The 5,860-nt window shown below is 48.2% G+C and overlaps 1 pseudogene across 1 annotated transcript in view; it reads left to right on the forward strand.

Annotated features, from left to right (window-relative positions):
* The first annotated feature begins 5,051 nt into the window (after positions 1–5,051).
* The window catches only part of LOC110304469, a 10,085-nt pseudogene continuing 9,276 nt past the window's right edge, over positions 5,052–5,860 (forward strand). Inside the window, exon 1 of the transcript XR_002379086.2 lies at positions 5,052–5,847. The product of XR_002379086.2 is annotated as an E3 ubiquitin-protein ligase Mdm2 pseudogene (transcript). The remainder of the gene's footprint in view (positions 5,848–5,860) is intronic.

Genomic DNA, 5,860 nt, shown 5'->3' on the forward strand with positions numbered 1-5,860 from the left:
TCTCTCTCTCTCTCTCTCTCTCTCTCTCTCTCTCTCTCTCTCTCCTGGAGATGGTTTCTCTCTATCTTTCTCTTTCTGGTTGTTTGAAAATCCTAGGCCTGGGTAAGCCATTCTCCCTTGGGCACTGACCCAAAGCTCACTCGTAGTTGCTGCATGAGGACCTGGTAATCTAGTTTAACTGCTCAATGGCTCTCAGTTATTACATTTATCCTTGGGTTGGTGCCAGTGATAGATTAACTTCTACTTTCACTCACTGGGTATGTCTTTGCCATTACTTCCAGGCTCCCCACTGGGACCCTGGTCTTAAAGGTTTCCAAATTCACATACTAAATTTTGCCCTAATACCCACTAGATAATAACTCAAAATGGCCACTTAATGGCACTTTTTAATAAAACTCTCAGCAGTGATCTGAAAAATGGAAGGTTTCCTATGCACAAGCTTTTCCCCACCTTCGCTCCAAATTGCTTTATTCCTTCATCTAGCTAGCTTACTCTCTGCTCCCTTCTCTCTGCTCCCTGTTCCCTGCTCCTTCAAGTCTTAAAACAATCTTCAGATTTTGTTTTGGACTTAACTCTCTACCACACTGCTGCTGCCAGCCATTTGTCTTGAACTTCTACTTCCTGGAAATATTTTTTAATATATATATTTTTTTTCTTGGATACTTTCTTTATTTACATACCAAATGTTTTCCCCTTTCCAGGTCTCCCCTTTGGAAACCCCATATCCCACCACCCCCTACCTCAGTGAGTGTGCTCCCCCACCTATCCACTACTGTTCTCCCACCTTGGCATTCCCCTATAAAGCGGCATTGAACACCCTCAGGTCAAGGGTCTCTCCTCCCACTGATATCCAACAAGGCCATCTTCTGCCACATATGTGGCCAGCACCATGGGTCCATCCATCCATGTGTATTGTTTGGTTGGTGGTCCAGTTCCTGGGAGCTCCTGGTGTCTGGCCAGTTGACACTGTTGCTCCTTCCATGGGGCTGCAAACCCCCTCAGCTCCTTCGGTCCTTTCTCCATATCCTTCATCCAGGACCCCCGAGCTGAGTCCAGTGGTTGGCTGCAAGCATCTGCCTCTGTATTTGTCAGGTGCTGGCAGAGCCTCTCAGGAGACAGCCATATCAGGCTTCCATCATCAAGCACTTCCCTGTATCCACAATAACATCCAGGATTGGTAGCTGTATATGGGATGGATCTTCCTGGGAAATTTTTATCTCTGATTTCTTTGCATTCTGTTCCACGCCAGCCCTATGACAGCTGTGGTGTGAGAAGGGATCCCTGTGTACACAAGCAGCCGAGCCACACCATGCCACAGCCTCAGACCTGCTGTACATCTCTCAGACCAAGCCACCTACCTGTGGTGACAGGGAGAGATCTCCTCACATGCACATAATGCCCTGTCCTCCAGACAAAACATGTCTATTTGTCTTTGTATATTTGTCTCTCTGCTGATACATAGACACACTTCTATAGTCAAATTATCATTCCATTCTAAGGTATAACAAACATGTGACTTTCTACCACAGGCTTTAAAGCAGAACACTGGGTGCAGGGGGAAGGGTTGTTCCTATAAGCAACAGAGGGAGCTGAGAGCCAGGACTGCAGGGGGGCTGTGGTTCCTAGGGGAGTGGGGAGGAGCTAGGAGAGAGCAGGGGAAAAGGGAGCCAGTGTCTTTAGTACAGAGACTCAGATCAGATCGGGCATAGAAATTTGTCCATGTGGTGGGGGGTACTAACGGGCATAGTAGCAGGTTCCAGGAGCCATAGAGAAACCTACGGAGCTCCAAGTGGGAGGAAGCAAGGAAGGGTCCCAGACTGCTGCAGATGGCCCTGCAGCTCCTGCAGTAGAGGAGGAGATGGGAGAGACTAGGAGAAAAGGGAGATGTCCACGTGGGTGTAGAAGGTCAGAGGTATTAGCAGGCTGCAGGACCAAGAGAGGTGTCCCACGTGGAGGGGACAGCAGGTGAAAGCAGCCTTTAGAGAGCCTCTCAGACTCTAGAGCTTGGAATCAACTTTTGTGAGTGGCAGAAGCCAGCAGAAACAAACGATGTATACATACCTTAGGAGAGTCTGACCAGCAGGTTGGTCCAGAGCAGCCCGGTTCCCTCTTCTCCACTTTATCCTGTACAGGCTGCTTGCTCCGGCTTTTGAGGTCCTCACCATTGTGGCCCACATGCTCTGCCTTGGGTTTTCACTACTTTCTGAAGAGCCCACTTTGTACAAATCCCAACATGACCACGGTGGTCATGATAACTGTAGACATCTCAGCCATTATGGCGGTTCCATTGGACAGTGCTGTGAAGTGATGAGAATCCCGCAGAAACAGTGAGGCAGCTGTTGAATTTGGGTCCTTTTGGGCGGGGCCGGGGGGTGGTGGTGGTGGGAGGATTGTCAGCCACAGTAGACCACGCCTCTCAGCCCGCCTAGCAGCACGAGGGCACATGGCTATTTGTACAGTTACCTGCACATTTCTCCTTTTGCATACAGATATGTAACATATTACACGAGATAGCATACATGTCACCGTATACCAGGCTGTAAGACAATTTCATCCAACTGTAAGCAAATGCATGCTAGCAACTTAAGTAGGCTTGGCTTGGCTGTACTATTCCATAGATTACACAGATGAAAGTTATTTTTATACTATTTGCAACTGACTAAGGACGGACTGGTGAGTTTTTGGGAAGCATTCATATAAATTAGCAACAGTATCGAAAGAAGACAGCTTAAGGAAGGAGAGGTTAATTGAGCGCCTGATGTGAGAGAAGCCACAGAAGCCTGGGCAGAGTGGCTTAGTCCCTGGTGTGGCAGGCAGATCTGTGTGGCAGACTGTTAACATCTTTGTGGACCAGAAATTAGAAAGAGTGGGGACAGAACCAGTGGCTGGCTTGTCACCTTCAAAGAGCCATCCCTGATGACTTCCTTCTACCAGCTAGGAACCACCTCTAAAAGGACCCAGAGCCTCCTGAAATGACAGCAGCGGCGGGGAAGGGTGCAGCAAGCATTCAAAGTAGGAGACCATGCATGGGGGAGGTTTCTGTATTAAGCCATAGCAACAATAAAGAACGGCTGGGGAGAGCTCTAAAAAGGGCAGACGGGAAGGTCAGGTGTTCAAGGTCATCCTGGTGCCAGTAACAACTGGGCTGTGTAAGATCCCCTCCCTCCAAATCCAAACCCAAACCAAACAACCCAAAATACAACTAAGGAAAAAACGAAAAACCCAAAGCAAACACACTCAAAGCCAGATCCCTTTCTTACTCGCAGGCCTGGTTCTTGCTTCCTGGCTCTCTGCTGCCCCCATGTGGCTGTTTGCTTTCATAATAGGTGAGACTACTGTGAGCCTCTGAATTCCAATACAATCCTTCACTATGGCCATCTAATGAACTTGTCCTAGGTAAAGTGCCGTGAACAAGTCTTCCTCGTCCATGGGACAACATCACCCCATTTCCCACATCAGTAAGTGACAGGTCTGTTTGGTTGCAGGTTACTGCACGGGAGTTACTTTCAAGGCCTAGCTTTCGATAACTTGGTCATTCTGTCCGTCCGTCCGTCTGTCAGAAACTCCTGCTGACCCTTCTAAAAAATTCCCATTCCCAACTTCTTCACAACTGCCACTTCCCACCGGACACCAGCACTTGTCACTGTTACTGTGCATGGGTGGCAATGTTCCCTAACGGGGTTAACCTAATTTAGTTCTGTTGTGTATGCCAGCACCTCTGGAATTCCTTGTTTGGCTTTCCCATCATTGCATAGCCTGTTCCTATCCCAGGATATTGACTCTATATTTGTAAGAATGAAAAATTTATTATGAAAGACCTTCATCAGAAACCCCACCCCCATCACCACCCAGTGTTATAAAATGTAATGCGGAGATGGGCAGGGGTACCTGGTGGGCCCATGCCAAGGTGCCCCCCTGAGAAATCATGCCTTGAAACAGACCTGATATAAGGGAGGTCTATTTGGAAAAGAGAGGGGGAGAGAGGACAGACTGGAGAGAGGAAGAGAGGAAGGGGTAGAGCAGACAGACAGGAGCAGAACCCTAAGGTCAGTGAAGAGGGAACACGGGAGGACAGAAAGAAGGACCAAAAGAGAGAAAGAGAGGCCAGCCATGAACAAACATATGGGAGGAGAGACAGGGAACGGGGAGGGGGAGAAGGAGATGGGAGAGGAGAAGGAGAGGGAGAGAGATTGAGAACTGGAGTTGCAAGCAGTCTTTTTTTGTACGCTACTGGTGTGCAACCCACATCTGGCAGCAGATAATTGTGGCAGGTGGTGATGTAAGCCACTGGTAAGTCCCTGGGAGGAGCCTAGCAGTATCACCTGTAATCTAACACCCGGTTCTATTACATAGCTATATCTTACATTGCTACGGAATTTAGTTGATACAAATTTAATGTTTTCATTGGTATGAAATTTTTATTCATATAAAATTAGGATTAGTATTGTCAATCTTACATAGGCACAGCTTGTATTCATATTAATTGAGTTGTGTTTTCATTGCTGGGGCATATTTGGATTGGAGATTTACTGCAACACAGTCCTGCTTTCCTTCTGGTCCCCTGTAATTCTCTCATGTCCAGTCCCATTGGCCATCACGTGTTCTCCCAACATTGAAAACAGACAACAGCTTCAAGGCCTTGACCGTCTAGTGTTACATCACACAGAGGGCTTTTCCCAGACATGTTCACGCCATCTCCAGTCCTCACTGAACACTCCCCTCACACCCTATTTAAAGATGAGTTTTTCTTCCACTCTGCATCTCTTTTCTGCCTTGTGTGGCCTGGCAAGCAATACCAGTATATGGTATGTTCTATCTACATAATTTTGCTGACTTCTGGTCCTCACTAGAACTTATGTTTCCTGATGCTGCTTTTGAATACTGTACAGATCCTAGGCTTTTAACGAAGTGACTGTTAAGTTCTCAGCAAATATTCTTTGGCTGAATAATATTTATATTATCCANAACAACCTTGTGAAAATTTTTGGCCTCCGGGGCCAGCGTAGCCTAGGAGCGGCCGGTGAGGAGCCGCCGCCATCTCGTCGCTCGAGCTCTGGAGCGACCATGGTCGCTCAGGCTCCGGCCGCGGGGCCTCCGCGCTCCCTGTGAAGGGTCGGAAGATGCGCCGGAAGTAGCAGCCGTCTGCTGGGCGAGCGGGAGACGGACCGGATACCCCCGGGGGACCCTCTCGGATCACCGCGCTTCTCCTGCGGGCCTCTAGGCCAATGTGCAATACCAACATGTCTGTGTCTACCGAGGGTGCTGCAAGCACCTCACAGATTCCAGCTTCGGAACAAGAAACTCTGGTTAGACCAAAACCATTGCTTTTGAAGTTGTTAAAGTCCGTTGGAGCACAAAATGATACTTACACTATGAAAGAGATTATATTTTATATTGGCCAGTATATTATGACTAAGAGGTTATATGACGAGAAGCAGCAGCACATTGTGTATTGTTCAAATGATCTCCTAGGAGATGTGTTTGGAGTCCCGAGTTTCTCTGTGAAGGAGCACAGGAAAATATATGCAATGATCTACAGAAATTTAGTGGCTGTAAGTCAGCAAGACTCTGGCACATCACTGAGAGAGAGCAGATGTCAGCCTGAAGGTGGGAGTGACCTGAAGGACGCTGTGCAAGCGCCACCAGAAGAGAAACCTTCATCTTCTGATTTAGTTTCTAGACGGTCTACCTCATCTAGAAGGAGATCCATTAGTGAGACAGAAGAGAACACAGGTGAGCTACCTGGTGAACGGCACCGGAAGCGCCGCAGGTCCCTGTCCTTTGATCCGAGCCTGGGTCTGTGTGAGCTGAGGGAGATATGCTGTGACGGTGGCGGTGGCAGCAGCAGTAGCAGCAGCAG

This window comes from Mus caroli, chromosome 11, assembly GCF_900094665.2.
Source record: "Mus caroli chromosome 11, CAROLI_EIJ_v1.1, whole genome shotgun sequence".
Lineage (NCBI taxonomy): Eukaryota > Metazoa > Chordata > Mammalia > Rodentia > Muridae > Mus > Mus caroli.